Below are 16,282 nucleotides of genomic sequence, written 5' to 3' on the forward strand. Positions count from 1 at the left end.
CTAGGTGCTGTCCCTGACTCTTCAGCTCAAGGCTAGCACTCTACCACTTGAGCCATAGCACCACTTCTGGTTTTCTGGTGGTTAATTGGAGATAAGTGTCTCATAGACTCTTCCTGCTCAGGCTGGCTTTGAACCACAATTCTCAGATCTCAGACTACTGCATAGCTAAGATTTCAGGCGTGAGACACCAGGGCCCAGCTATATGAGAGGTTCTTAATAAAACAGGCACAGGCTGTGCGTACTAGGCAGAATGGGGCTTAAGCCAAAAAAATGGGTAAATAGACTGCAGAATCAAGTGGACATGCTTAAGAAGGCCCTGGATTTGCTAGGCAGTTGCTCTACCCCTGAGTCACGCCCCAGCACTTCTGATTACACAGAGAAATTTGGACTGGATCTGCAAAATGACTATATAACCAAATATTGAACAAAAATTGAGCCCCACTCCCCTATGAAAGAATGACTTACTGCAGCCCAGATGCAGCTGTTGAGTGGGATTACATGTGGAGTGAATGCCATTGTGATGAAGATTCCCAGTGGTAGATCCCTTTCCCAGCTGTCTTACCCGAGCATCAGTCCATGGGGAATCACTAAATATCTTCTAAGGAAATGCCCCGTATAGAGATTCATTAGTTACATCGCACCATAGAGAGAGGCCATAATTTCAGAATGCTGGTATGTACTGGAGAAAGAACACTGGCAGGAGATTAGGCATCTCCCAGTTAGTCTTTAATAGTAGCGGAAGGGAAGCCAGCTCTCTGAAACTTCCATTGTCTCACTTGCAAAATGGGCACACTAAAAATGATGATCTCATCAACCTCTTCCAACAGTAAAACACTCTGACTCACACTGATGAATGAGCATAATTCAGATCACAGCATAATCATGGCCCCATAACTTAGGCATATACCACTCCATTTCACCTGAAAACTCAGGGGAGCTCTCTCTGCAAGTTTTCAGGAGCTTGCCATAGTTGTTCCTCTAAGAAGGGCTAGGCCCCTTTAAAGAGCCAGATCATTTTCACAACCAAATTAAATGTCCCTAGATGATCTTTGTAAGATACACATTGGTCTTTTCTCCTGGCTTCCTAATATACATGTCCTAAAGCTTTGGACTCTCTGGAGCCTGTAAGTATCTCCTGTATATTAGCACAGTTGCTGAACATGGCTGACATTGTAGCCTCATGATGTGATCTGGCCACCAGAAACACCAGGGTGTAATGAGAGGCTTTTCAGCTCTACCCCCCAACTCGACAGGGACTCACTGTGGAGTTGACCACCAATAGCCAATAATTTAATCAATAGTGCTTACAAATGAAGTAAAAAAAACAAAACCAACGCTAAAGGATTGGATTTCCAGATGCTCAGAGATGGCACAGAAGCTCCATGCCCAACATCTCGTACATTGCCAGCTGCCCCTCCTCCGCTCATCTGCCTACTCATCCGTGCCATTTTTAATATGCTTTATGACAAACTCTTAAGTTTAAGCGTATCCCTGAGTACTGTGAGCAATCCTAGCAAATCAGTGGAGTCCAAGGAAGTAATGGAAATTGCACTATATTGAAATTTATTTCTGATCCATCAGAACACACTATTTTCAATAGTCATCTGAAACAAAATTTGCAGGGGCTGCCCCTTTCAACCTGTGGGATGTGATGTTACCTCTAGGTAGACAGTGTTAGTGACACTGAACTGGCCCACTACAGCACTGATGTGGTTACATGAGGTTACAAGTGCTTTGTGTTATTGTGAGAACAAGAAAAACATATCCTTTCACCTTTACTCCCCATGGTAAATAGCAAACCAGGAAAAATCAGTTAATATTAACTCTTAACAATAGCACTATCCTTAAATAGCAGGGTCACAGTGTCACATAGTAGTGTCACATAGAAGTGTCACCATGCATAGCTAGCCTGGGTTGGACTGGTGTAAGTCTTGGTCTTTGACTATCTTTGCTTCTTTCTCTGTGACCTCATGGACCCTCTCAAATGGCTGCTTTTCTCATCTCCAGCTCTGAATCTGCTCTTGGATTTCCTTAGACTGGACTTGGAGCACATCGAGGAGCGGAGGCGTAGGGAAGGAGGCTCCGCGTATCCGCTGGTCACAGCCAGCCCGGTGCCCAGAGCTGACTCCTAGCTTCACAAAGTCACTGAAAATGAGTCTTTCTGAAACCTAAGGAAAACGCTCACCTTTGCCAAGAGAGAGAATCACAGGGGAAAAGGAACATTCTCCCAGCAAAATCCTCTGATGAACTCAGATAAATGAAAGCTATCTTTTGCCACAGTTGAATGGAAGAGATGGTACGATACAGTAATCTGAAAATGGAGTTTGAGCTTGGGGAGCCGCAGCACCACTGGCCACTTCGATTCCTTCTGCTTTGTTCTCCCATTTGGAAACCAAAGCCAACAAGAGGGAAGAGTGTGGCAAACCGCAGGAATGTCTTGAAAAAGGAGTAACTAACCATGATGGGGGTGGGGGGGAGTTGTATCCAAAAATCCAACATTCTCTTCCTCACTGACTTTTTTTTGTCCTAGATATGAGAGAAGGAAATAAGTAGAAATTACCAAAGAAAGCCAGCCCTAATGGCTTACACCTACAACTCTAGCTCCTCAGGGAAACTAGGATTAGGAAGATCGTGGTTCAAAGCTAAACCAGGTTAAAAAAAAATATTCACGAAACTAGTATCTCAACCAATAGTGGGATGCAGTGGTACACACCTGTCATCTCAGCCGTACAGGAAGCTTAGGAGGACTGAAGTTCCCTGCCAGCCTTGGCAAAAACTGAAGGAGTCTAAATCTCAATAGCAAAAGCTGAGCATGGTGGTACATGCCTAACATCTCAGTCATAGAACAAAGTGCAAATAGAAGGACCTTGGTTAAGACAAGCTTGGGCAAAAAGAGAGATCCTATCTCACAAACAACAAGAGCAATAAGGGCTAGAGGTACAGCTCAAGTGGGAGGATTCCTGCCTAACAAGCAATGATGTTCAACACCACCACCACCAAAAGAGATCAAGGAGGACTAGTCAGAAACCAGTCAGCCTACAATGCTTTCTCCGTTCAGAGTCAGGGGCTGCAATTATATTATTCTCTAGAATAATGACTTTCAAAAATGCCATTACTGGGGCTGGGGATATAGCCTAGTGGCAAGAGTGCCTGCCTCAGATACACGAGGCCCTAGGTTCGATTCCCCAGCACCACATATACAGAAAACGGCCAGAAGCGGCGCTGTGGCTCAAGTGGCAGAGTGCTAGCCTTGAGCGGGAAGAAGCCAGGGACAGTGCTCAGGCCCTGAGTCCAAGGCCCAGGACTGGCAAAAAAAAAAAAAAAATGCCATTACTAATTAGGCTAAGGCATAAGGAAAATAAATGACATCATTAATTGTATTATGTTAATTTCATTAAATGCATGTATATTAATTAGAAGCATGGCAATTTGCTAGGCCTTCACAATACACACAAAAAATTATCATTGTAAATCTGTCTTGTAATTCTTTCCATCATTTCACAGATCTACAAAGTCAGTAAGGAAAACGATCACCTGGATTTCTAAAGAGTTTCCATTGGGCCCAGGAATCACACCTCAACCTGTGCCTACCTGCTGTAACACAGCATTATTTGCAAGCATTTAATATACTCTATTCCTATTGGGTATTATTTCTTATCTGAACCAATCAAAAGAGGCTGCAAGGTACAGCAGGAAAAGTAGGAGGTAGGAAAAGGGATTTAAGCCAAGAGAAAACCCACATTCATTCTACATTGAAATCACAACCATGTATGGTTGGCAATGTGAACAGGACTCCAACTCCCCCTCCCCCAAAGCCAGATGGACAAACACCAGGGAGGTTTACTCTATGAAAATCAGTCTCACCTGAGGATAGCAGGTTTTGTCATTTCAAACAAAACTGAAATAAAATGACATTTATAAGACAGCAGAATACATAGAATAGTTTTGGGATGGGCTCAAGCAAACAGCACTGCCTGTTCAAGGACAGCTAGAAATGAACCCCATTTAGGGATACAAAGCAGAAAAAGTGGGGTTCCACCTTTTAACCATTATCTAACATCCTCCTAGAAATGAAACTAAAGTATACTAATATACTAAAGTATCTAATACTTTTATCAAAAGAAAAGCAATAATTAACTTCTGCTTTTGTTTGCAAAATAATTCAAAATGTTAAATTTAAAGATATTCAGTGATCATTTTAATGATCACGAAAATTTAGAGTGTGAAATGAGTCAGGAGAATTACAAAGGGTAAGCCAGGCACCTGTGGCTCACATCTATAATCCTAGCTAATCAGGAGGCTGAGATCTGGGAATCATGGTTCAAAGCAAGCCTGGGCAGGAAGGTCCATGAGACTCTTATCTCCAATTAACCACCAGAGAACTGGAAGTGGCCCTGTGGCTCAAGTGGTAGAGCACTAACCTTGAGCTGAAGAACTCATGGCTAGCGCCCAGGCCCAGAGTTCAAGCCCCCTGACCAACAACAACAACAAAAATAAAAAAGAATTACAGAGGTAAAATTCCTCAAACCTGAATTACCGAGTAAGAGTCCATAGGAGTTTAACTGAAGTTTAAATGAACTTCTAGCTTGTTTCTAGGAGAAAGGAGATAGTGAGAACTGTGGGCTATTGAGGCCATGAGTCCTTAAAGGAAATTTTCACTTATCTATTTCCTCATAGACATTAAGTAGCATAATACCTTGCTCCAAAATGCTTGTTGAAACTGTGCATTGGTGGCTCACATCTATAGCCCTATAGCTATTTAGGAGGTTCAAATCTGAGGATTGAGGTTCAAAGCCTATCCAAGCAGATAAACCTGAGAGATTATTATCTCCAATTCACCAGCAAAAAGAACTGGAACTGGAGTATGGTTCAACCCGCAGCGCACCAACCATAAAGCAAAAAGCCAAGCAAGAGCTGGAAGCCCTGAGTTCAAGCCCTGGAATTGGCACAAAAGCAAACAAAAAACTTGTTGAATGAGTGCTAAAAGAAAGAATGAAATATCTCCAAGGCAACTGTGATAATGACTTCCACTCAACATCTGGCCTACGGTGAGACACAGTAGTACTTAGAAAATAAAATTTTATCATAATGATCTTCTTTATCATAGCTTTATTTGTAATAACCAAATGCTAGAAATAATCCCAATGCTCTTTTCAACAGGCAATTGATTAAACAAACTGTGTTATATGCATACCATGGGATAGTACCAAGAAACAGAAAAGTAAAGAAGGAGGAGATGATGATGAGGAAGAGGAGGAGGAGGAGGAAGAAGAGAAGGAGGAAGAGAATGTGGAGGAGGAAGAGGAGGAGGAAGAGGAGGAGGAGGAGGAGGAGGAGGAGGAGGAGGAGGAGGAGGAGGAGGAGGAGGAGGAGGAGGAATGAACCATTGACATATATGGCAACTTGACTGAAGCTCTAGATAATTATATGATATGTAAAAAAGCTAATCCCAGTTGAGCGCCAGTGGCTCACACCCGTAATCTTAACTACTCAGGAGGCTGGGATTTCAGGATCAGAGTTTGACGCCAGCCAGGGCAGGAAAGTCCTTAAGATTCATATCTCCAATTAACTAATAAAAGAAAAAATCAAAATCTAGAAGTGGAGCTGTGGCTCAAATGGTAGATGCTAGCCTTGAGCTCAAGAAGTTCAGGAGGGACGATCCAGGCCCTGAGTTCAAGCTCCAGGACAAGCACACGCATCAGCATGCCACGTACGCATGTGCACGCGTGTGCACACACACACACGCTCACACACACAACCAATCCTATGCTTCTACAATATGTATCTTATATAACATTCTTTTTCTCTTCAGCGCTGGGGTTTGAACTCAGGACTTTGTAACTTGCCAGGGAGATGTTCTACCACATAACAGTCTTTAAATAGCAAAATTATTTTTTTTAATGGACAATATATTAGTAGTTGCCAAGGATTAGGTACAGGAGTAGTGAGGTTGGAGTGAAGGAAGTGTGGTTATGCAATAATGCCAGGAGGGTCTTCTGACAGAGCTGGTGAGCATCTTGCAGAGGTAGGCAGACATATAAACTGATAAAACTGTATAGGACTTAATACTCACAGGTGTGTGCACACATATACATATACATATGTGTAAAACTTGAAGAAATCTGGATTGCATGCATGTCAATATCTTGGTTGTGATACCATACTTACACATGATGTTCCTATTAGGAAAAACTGGATAAAGAATTGGAGCTCTCTGAATTACTTATTCTAACTTCAAACATATTTATAATTATCTTTAAATAAGCAGATTTAAAAGAAAATCATAAAGCAACATCTCCTGTGCCACCAACAGGTCTACCAATTTTCTAGGGTGGGAGAAAGAAGAAAGAAAAGAAAGAAGGAAAATGGAAGAAGGAAGAGGAGAGGGGGAGGGGGAGGAGGAAGAGGAGAAGGAAGAGAAGGAGAAGGAGGAGGAAGAAGGAAGAAAGAAGGAGGAGGAGGAAGAGGAGGAGGAAGGGGGCACTAGGCAGCGAGTAACACACAAAACCTTTCCTACCCACCTCTGTAGCTCTCTCCCACCTCTACATTTCAAGTGAACCAAGTCTTCTTCTCACCCAATCTAACTGTTGCTCTTACACTCAGAACATTTATTGAAGAATTCCTCTGTAGCTCCATATCTCGAACAAAGCCCCAGAGGCCTGCTCCATCTTGTTGATAGATACTCCCTCGGTGCCTAGCACAGTTCTAAACCTCTGATAGAGGATGAATACAAATAGTTTAAATAAATGGGCGAATGAATCAATGAATGTTTGAATTTCCTACTCATAAAGCTGGGGAAATTCGCCATACTTGGTTCCAACTTCCTCAGCTTTAAAAAGGCAATGTGCCCATCTGCCTCATGGCCTTGAGAAGACCACTGCCACCAGAGCATGCAGGAGCAGCAAGTATTTGTAAGCTACAGCGAGAAAGCTACACTCATTATTTGTTGTTATGGCTTATGCTAGTTATTTTCTCCAAACCTCAGAGTTCCATTTTGTAAAATTGAAAATAACAATTATTTTCACAAGGTTGCTATGCGAAGGAGACACGATGCTCGCAAAAGGCCTTCCTCAAAGCCAGCCTCACCAGATCTTCAATAAGGTATTTCCAGCCTTCCACAGATGCTACTGGGCGCCATGTTCCCAGCATAGTTCAACATGGCGGCCAGTTCTCACTAAGTTCTTTTTTTCAATAAGTAGCAGTGCTTGATTCATGTACTATCTTTCTCTAAAGATCAAACTTGGCTTACATTTACAATGACAAAAGTCATGTGGGCAAAATTAATGTAGATAAGAGGATGAGAAGAAGCAAATTCTAATGGAAGACAATACGTCCAATTATGGGTAGCTATGAAAAGACAGTATACTGAAAGTCCCTCGCTCTCCAGATCATTGCTCAAGATGGCCTGCTCTGGGCTTGCTCTCTCCCTGCTTAGTTCCATGCAGTGGGCATCCACAGGAAGCAGAGAAAACATTGCCTACCAAGTCCTGAGAACGTGAGCCAGAGGTACTGAAAGGAAGGTGGGTGGACCTCTGTTTATCTTCCTTGCTAGGAGAACTGTTTGTTTTCAGAATAAGTATATTGCTTCCTTCTCAGGACAGGGAGTGCCTTAATCCATTCTTATTCCAGGGTGGTAACTCCAGTCCCAAGTGTGCAGCTGTCTGAAAATATATTTGCTCTTGATGTGTCACTGGATCATGAAGACTTCTCTGACAAATAATTTACACATGGGTGTCTCTGAGCCCAGGCAGCGGAGATATTTGCTGACCCACAAGGCATGGATGGACAAACATGGGATATGGGCCCGGGCCCAGGTTTTAAGGACTACACAAACTCAGTCACGTGGTACCGACATTTTGAGCCGTCACTGGCTTGATCTTTTGCTTAGGACTGAGAAGGAGTCACCCATGATCACGAGACAAATGCCCCCTCCCTTTATGGAGCTTGTGATCACATCCCCCGTGCTCGTGTTTCCTTTACCATCTACTGAGCTTACAAAACACACAGATATGTGTCAAAGTAAAGGTCTTGAAAGTAGAGTTCCATACCAAACAGATTCCCTATAACGAGCAGAAGCATATGAAATAGAATATAAAGTCATGATACATAAGATACACTTGCATATTCTATAAATCTGAGTAAAGAGGAATCGTCTTCATGAATATTCATAGAAAGATAAAAATATAAAAAATTTGAAGCATGATGAATTTGATTATCTTCCTTGTGAATACAATTTGCAATAAAAATATATTTAATGACTTACTAATACATACTTAACTAAATGGCAGCGCCATGCTAAGGCCTCCAAAGAATCTCTCATTTAATTTTTTAAATGATCTCTTAAGAGAAATACACATATTATTCTTATTCTATACATGAGGAAACTTCAGCTTAGAATGAACAAGGATCAGCTCCTGCAGAACACACAGTGTAAACCTCAGCACTAAGCTACATTACTATAGGCTTACTTGGTTTAGAAAGAAGGCCAAAATTATTATTGCTATTATTGAACTAAGGATGTTTATAGACAGGTGCCAGCAGCTCATGTTCATGAGGCTGAGATCTGAGGGTCATGGTTAAAGGCCAGGACAGGCAGGAAAGTCCATGATACTTTTATCCCCAAATAAACACTAAAAATCTAAAAGTGGAGCTGTAACTCAAGTGGTAGAGTGCTAGTTTTGAGCAAATCATGCTCAGCGATGGAGCCCAGGTCCTGAGTTCAAGCCCCAGGATTTGGCACACACCCCAGAAGAAAAGAAGGTATGCAGTACTAATCCTTAAAATACATAATAGAATAGCCATAATAGAATGGCCAGTATAAATTCTTTTGACCTATAGAAATGGCAACTTTGCTTGGTTCAATCTGAAATAATATCAAGAGAGAGAATACCATGATCCCAGCCCCAGCACGGTTCCTGACGGACTACATAACTTTCAGCACATCACTTAACATTTCTACACTTCATGTCACAAAGACATTGACTGGAGTTTGTCTTTATGTTCCCTTCCAGCTCTATCATTGCATAAGGAAATGGGGAGAAGAGCAATAACTCATTTGTTCCGCGGTGATTTGTCAAGTGCCTTCCACCTGCCAATGCTGTCCCTTTGCTTCCATTCTAATTCTTCTGCATTTCAGAGGTAGCTCCTAGTGGCTTCCTGTGACCCCGGAGATCATACATATTATAGACAGAGAACAAGTTAAAGAGTCTTGCTTGTCTATTTAGGAAAACTGCAATGCATCTCCGTGGTGCTGAGTTCCTGATAGATCACAATTCTATAACAGAAAAGAGAACATGACTCTGAAAATCACTTTAGTGTGAAGAGATGAAATACAGACAATAAATGTTCATGTGGACCAAAGCAGACATTCTGATTAAAAAGTCTCTCAGTAAATATTCTTGTTCATGGTGACTTCCATAAAGATCTTCCACTTTACTTGTACCTCTCCAGTTAGATATTTATCCCAAGTGTAAGAAAGAAAATCACAAAGGAAGAGCCTTGAAACTTTGCTGGGTAGAGGACTTTAGAATCCAGTCACAGATCTTTCCATGATTAAGTATTAGGAGCAGTGGTTTATAGGAAACCACTGAACTGCAAGCCCAAAGACATCAATTCAGTGCTTGAAAGATGCTATTTCTCAGCTTTGAGAGCCTGACTCATTGTGTAAGCTGCCTCTGCCCCAGTTTCTTCATGTACAACAAGGAGAGGGAAATCTAACCTCTAAGCACCTTTCCTGTTCTAAGATGGAACCATCCTCTACCATTTAAGTGATTTCCATTTCATTTGCCATTTGTTATACTTTTTTTAATTTTTTTACTATCCATTATAGACACAGCAAAGAGCTGTTTTCCAGCATGCCTACAATAGCTCTTCAGATAAGTACTGGAAGATTCTTCTACATTCTCCCTTTACTCCCTCACCTAAAAGAGAGTTGAGTGCTTGCCAGATATTGGGATTATGTCATGTGCGGTCATATATCTAAACTCTGAGTTCAGGAAGGCAGAAATACAGGCAGCAAAGAGCTGTTTGCTTTCTCAAAAACTGTGTGTATATTGTTGGGGGAAAGTACCCGTGCTTTCATGGCAAGTGCTCTACCACTGAGCTGCCATCCCCTCAACCTCTTGTAGCTAAGATTCATCATTCCCTGGGAATTCTACCACCTGTTACAAGAGACAAGAATGTGGTGACACCTTGATGTGGTAACAATATAGCTGACATCAGTATGCAATTGGTGAAGTCTGTGACAGATCATTATTATGTGATGAATTTGAAGATGTTCCCAGCAAGAGCCACAGATTAGCTGAAAATGTTAGATGAAGGGATACAATCTGCTCTAGAGAAAGACTACTGTTCTACAGAAGGTTAGATGATGAACAATCTAGATGATCTAACTCACCAAAGAAGCCATGACCAGCCTGCGGTAGGGAGTGATCTTCAAATTAGGGTTAACTCTGTCTCTCAAAGTAGAGATCCTTCAGATTCATCTTTCTGAGGAAGTCAGAATCAGCTACAGACATAGAAGGAGAGGCACTGGGAGTCAAATGTGCCTTTACTTTTCTCTGCTCTATTCCATATTAAGACTAATCATTTCTCTTACCCTTTAGTCTAATTTTCTATTTGATCCAGTTCATGGAAATTTAAAAGTGCCTTGACATCTTAATATATTTTTCTTCTTTGGACAAGAATGATTTGGAAACAATAATCCAGAAAGTAAAAATGATTTCCCAAAAGAAATCAGAGAAGTAATTGCTTATGAGAGGCAATTTGTTAATGAACAACCCCCCCCCCACCCACACACACACCCTTGATCTCAGAGCTTTTATCATGTCTCCATTCCAAAGCACAAATAGCAGGTGAGCACCAGTGTAGTTCAAGTAATAAAAAGTTCTTACTTAACAAAAGAGAGAGGTAGGGTTTAACTGCCATTACCAAGTGGGAGAAAAAGGTTTAAGAAGGAGTCCTTACCAGATCCCCATGTCTGTAATCCTAGCTACTCAGGAGGCTGAGATCTGAGCATTGCCATTCAAAGCCAGAACAGGCAGGTAAGTCCATAAGACTCTTATCTCCAATGAGGCACTAAAAAGTCAGAAGTGGTTGCGGCTCAAGTGGTAGAGTGCTAGTTTTGAGCAAAAAAAGCTCAGGAAGAGTGCCAAGACCCTGTGTTTAAGCCCTGGGACCAGGAAATGGTTTGCGAAACATTGTTATGCATTCTATGTTACAAAGATGAGCAACTTTCTCTTTGTTCTTCAGATACTTTGAATTATAAAATTCAAGCCAAATATAGAGAAAAGTTTTAGCCACTTCAAATTTTTATAACATCCGTGAAACTTAAGCTGATCTATCCCATAACCAATGTTTTATGAATCTGTCCTTAGAGAGCAAGAACATGGTCTCAAAACTTCCTGTCATGGAAATTGTTCCAACAGGCAAAGAAACAGGCATCTTTGTGCCAAGGCCTTACAGCTGTCACATTATTTAGTTCTGCTCAATTTAAAAAAAAAAAATTTTTTTTAAAAATGTTGGGAGAACCCGTGATGGAATTCGGCAAACATATGCTTCCATATCCGGTCAGTATATTTTTGCAATGCAAATATGAACCCTACCCAGTATTTCAGCAAATACAACTATGTGATCGAAAAATAGGTCTGACACAACTGCAAGCATGTCAAAATAAGAGGTTAATGCATTGCCATCTTTTTTTTTTTTTTTTTTTTTTTTTTTTTTTTTGGCCAGTCCTGGGCCTTGGACTCAGGGCCTGAGCACTGTCCCTGGCTTCTTCCTGCTCAAGGCTAGCACTCTGCCACTTGAGCCACAGCGCCGCTTCTGGCCGTTTTCTGTATATGTGGTGCTGGGGAATCGAACCTAGGGCCTCGTGTATCCGAGGCAGGCACTCTTGCCACTAGGCTATATCCCCAGCCCCACATTGCCATCTTTAATTAATGATGTTATGTAACTCATTAAAGGACAGAGCTCACAATTCCCCAGTCTTTTTCTTCCAGGGACCAATAAAGCAAATGTGAATTGTAAAGAACAATAATAACTTATGCTTCCTCACAGTCAAAAAATAGATGCTCGGGGCTGGGGATATGGCCTAGTGGCAAGAGTGCCTGCCTCATATACATGAGGCCCTGGGTTCGATTCCCCAGCACCACATATACAGAAAATGGCCAGAAGTGGCGCTGTGGCTCAAGTGGCAGAGTGCTAGCCTTGAGCAAAAAGAAGCCAGGGACAGTGCTCAGGCCCTGAGTCCAAGGCCCAGGACTGGCCAAAACAAAAACAAAAACAAAAACAAAAACAAAAACAAAAAATAGATGCTCAAATCATAAATTTGAAAAGTATACAATTCCCAGCTAGGTGCTATATCTTCCTGGGAACTGAGCCCCATTGGGGAAAAAGCAAACAAACTTGGATTTACAAAGACTTTTCTGCTTGTTTGGGCTGGATTTCTATTCTTTCTCTAGTGTTTGAGGGAGAAAAAAAATCAGATTGGGGAAACTGATATACAAGAGGATGCAAATATTAATCCCGTTACTTTTGGAAAAAGAAAATCATAATTTAAGATTTACATCAAAGTAAAGAATAAGCAGCAAATTTTCCAAAAATTGCTCCATAATTATGGTAAGTAAAGTCATCCATTTGCACTTTTCTCTGAACATTTTTCAAAAAAACAAACAGGAAGTAGGTGGAATGTATGTATATGTGTGTGTGTGCCGGTCCTGGGGTTTGGACTCAAGGGCTGGGCACTGTCCCTGAGCTTTTGTGCTCAAGGCTAGCACTCTACCACTTGAGCTAAGACTGCACTCCCAGCTTTTTAATGGTTAGTTGGAGATAGGAGTCTCATGGACTTTCCTGCCCAGGCTTGCTTTGAACCATGATCTCAGCTTTCTGAATAGCTAGGATTACAAACCATGAACCACCAGTACCTAGCTAATAAAGAAGGACTTTTAAAAATTGTCCAATTCCTATTCTCTGAAATTATCACTAAAGAGAAGTGGCTGAACTCTGATCTCAGTAATTATATCTCAGAATCATCACTGGGTGACTGGCAAAATATCAACTTAAAGTTACGGTGCAGAAATTAGATGACTTTATGTAAAGGACTTTGTCTAGCATAGGTCTATAGTGAATACTATGTAATCATCAGCTGATATTACTAACTAATCTGCTACCATCACGAACTAATCAGTATGTCAAGTAAAATGATATCCTCTATTCCAAACGTGTTGGCAATCCATCTCCTGAAACAATGGTGGCCTGCCACTAGGTTCCCTATCTGACCTAAGAAATGGAACTATCCCTCCCCCGACCCCACCCCTAGCCAGAGCCTACTATTTGGGAGCTTGGGCCTGGGCTGCCCTGTACTTTGAGCAGAAGGAGGTAGATGTGTCTTCCCAGGAGGCTCCATTGCCCTTATTTAACAGATATTAATTTTGTACTGAGTATGTGCCAGGCCCTAGATTATACAAGAATTTATTCACTCATAGGAAGTCGGAACTTTCCATTTTCCACTATAAAGCCCAAGGCCTAAGTTTCCTTACAGCGATGTGCAGATTTTATAAAAGGAATGATATATAAAAGACATTTCTCAGGATGAAACAATAAAAATATCAAAGGACACTCAACCTTATCTACTTGTATTTTCACTCTTATATTGTCTAATATAAAAATGTAACCTACTTTTTGCTTTTTAATGTGTCCAATTTTTTTACTGTATAAAAAGTGTATGAGGGGCTGGGGATATGGCCTAGTGGCTAGAGTGCTTGCCTCGTATACATGAGGCCCTAGGTTCGATTCCCCAGCACCACATATACAGAAAATGGCCAGAAGTGGCGCTGTGGCTCAAGTGGCAGAGTGCTAGCCTTGAGCAAGAAGAAGCCAGGGACAGTGCTCAGGCCCTGAGTCCAAGCCCCAGGACTGGCCGAAAAAAAAAAAAAAAGTGTATGAGATTTTCATTATGACATGTATATAATGCATTTTGACCATATATTCATATTCACCCCCATCACTCTCTTTCTTCCTTTTCTCCCCTCCTGATGTTGCTTTCTTCTCAAATAGACTCCCTTCTACTTTCAGGGTGTACAAAAAGAAATCAGCATTCCTCTTTTGTGTGTGTGTGTGTGTGTGTGTGTGTGTGTGTGTGTGTGTGTGTGTGTCAGTTGTGGAGACTGAACTCAGGGCCTGGGCGCTGTCCCTTTGCTCTTTTACTCAAGGGTAGAGCTCTACCCCTTTGAGTTATAGCTCCACTTCCAGTTTTTGAATAGTTAATTGGAGATAAGAGGGTGTTTTCCCAGGATGGTTTCAAACAAAGATCTTCAGATCTCAGCCTCCTGAGTAACTACAATTACAGGGACAAGCCACTGGTACCCAACTAAAATCAGCATTCTTAATGTGATATTTGTCTTTTGGAGTCTAATTTGCTTAACATGATGCTCTCCAGTTCCACCCATTTTTTTGAAAATGACATAATTTCATTATTTTTTATAAGTGAATGCTACTCTATTGTGTATATATATCCTGTTGTATCTATTCCTTCTAGATGGGTCTATAGACTGATTCCATAACCTGACTACTCTGAACAGTGAGGATTGCAACAAACAGGGAAGTGTGGGCATCTCTATTGTATCCTGACTTTGATTCCTTTGGATATGCGCCCCAGGATGCTATGGCAGGATCATGGGGCAGTTATTTTTAGATTTTTAAGGAAGTTTCATAATGATTTCCATGGTGATGACACTAACTTACATTTCTCCAACACTGGTAAGGGATCCTCCCCCAACTCTACCCCCTTATCCTCAATAGCATTTGTTTTACTTTTCTTTCTTTTTTGAACTCAGGGTTTTACACTCGTTAGGCAGGAACACTCTCTGTTGAACTCAACCCTTTTTTTAGATAGGGCTTTTTGCCTGGATCAACCTAGATTGGCATCTTATTTATACTTCACACAGTAACTGAGATGACAGCCACTAGCCACCCTGCCCAGCTATTGATTGAGATAGGGCTCCATGAAATTTTTGCCCAGGCTGGCCTTGAACTTCAGTCTTCCGGATCTCCATCTCCCAAGTAGCTGCTGTTTGTTTTCTTGATGATAGTCATTATGACTGAGATGAGATGCAAACAAAGATATTTTTTATTTACATTTCCCAGTGGTTAAAGATGTTAACTATCTTTTCATGTACTTTTTGGTCAGTGTCTATTTAGTTCATTTGTCCATATGTTGACTGATTTCTTCTTTGGGTGTTTGGGTTTTCTTTTTAGGGCTTTAAAATATATATTCTGGATATTAATCTCCTGTCAGGATTTTTTTTTCCTATTCTGTAAGATGTTTCTTTATTCTGGCAATTGGATTATTTGTATGCAGAAGCTTTTAAATTTAGTGCAATCTGTGTGGCAGTTCTGGTATTCTTTCATAAGCTATTTGAGTCCTATTCATAAAATTATTGCTATGTTCTACCTTAAAGTGTTTGCCCTATGCTGGTTTCAAAGTTTCAGGTCTTGTACTAAATCCACTGATATGTTTTTAATTGGGGGTGTGTATGTGCATGTGTGTGTGTGTGTGTGTGTGTGTGTGTATGCTGGTAATTACGCTTGCACTCAGGGCCTGGATACTTTCTCTTAGCTTTTTCACTCAAGACAGGTACTCTACCACTTAAGCCACAGCTCCATCCCCTGCTTTTTGGTGGTTAACTATAGATAAGATTAATGCAATCCTGTATGGCAAGAAGCTAGGCAAGCACTCCAGTCCATCTTCCCATACAGATATGAGCTTTCGTTTTAAATAGGGGAAGATGTGTGGGCAGGGAAAGAGAGGGAGGCGTAACTATTAAACCAGTGGTCACGGGCATGGTCCACTTGATCTTCGTCTCAGGAGCGTCAGCTTGGTATCAAGGCAAGAAAGGCAGTGCTGTTGGGGGCAGTTTTACTTCTCTCACAGGGGGTTATTGTCCAGTCCTGTCCTGCCTGGATCCCAGGGTGTCTGGAGGTGACTGCAGGAGAGGGTGGATTAGAGCGAGAGGACAGAGGCAAGACGCAGCCAGAGATGCCAAGTGTCCATTCTGCCCTCGGTACCGTTTGCAGCTCCAAGTGAGGAGTCACTGCTTTCCCGCAAAGGCAGCTGCTGAGTACCTATTTGCATCCCGCTTGACGTCCCTGTGAACCATCTGGGTTTAGGTGCCCGAAACTCTGACCTGGGAAGCCCAGGCCACACAGGCAAGGCCCACCTTCTCCAAGTGGCCCAGCTGAGAGCCCCAAGGTGGGCTGGGAAAGGGCTGGGCAGGGTCACCAG

At 41.7% G+C, this 16,282-nt stretch overlaps 1 long non-coding RNA gene across 1 annotated transcript; it reads right to left on the reverse strand.

Annotated features, from left to right (window-relative positions):
- Positions 1-237: 237 nt before the first annotated feature.
- LOC125361979 lies at positions 238-15,230 on the reverse strand. The gene is made up of 3 exons (XR_007213007.1): positions 15,220-15,230; positions 7,706-7,709; positions 238-1,359 (listed from the first exon to the last, which is right to left on the reverse strand). It is a non-coding gene; the product is annotated as an uncharacterized LOC125361979 (long non-coding RNA).
- Between the last annotated feature and the right edge of the window lie 1,052 nt (positions 15,231-16,282).

Source organism: Perognathus longimembris, chromosome 13, assembly GCF_023159225.1.
Source record: "Perognathus longimembris pacificus isolate PPM17 chromosome 13, ASM2315922v1, whole genome shotgun sequence".
In the NCBI taxonomy this organism is placed as follows: domain Eukaryota; kingdom Metazoa; phylum Chordata; class Mammalia; order Rodentia; family Heteromyidae; genus Perognathus; species Perognathus longimembris.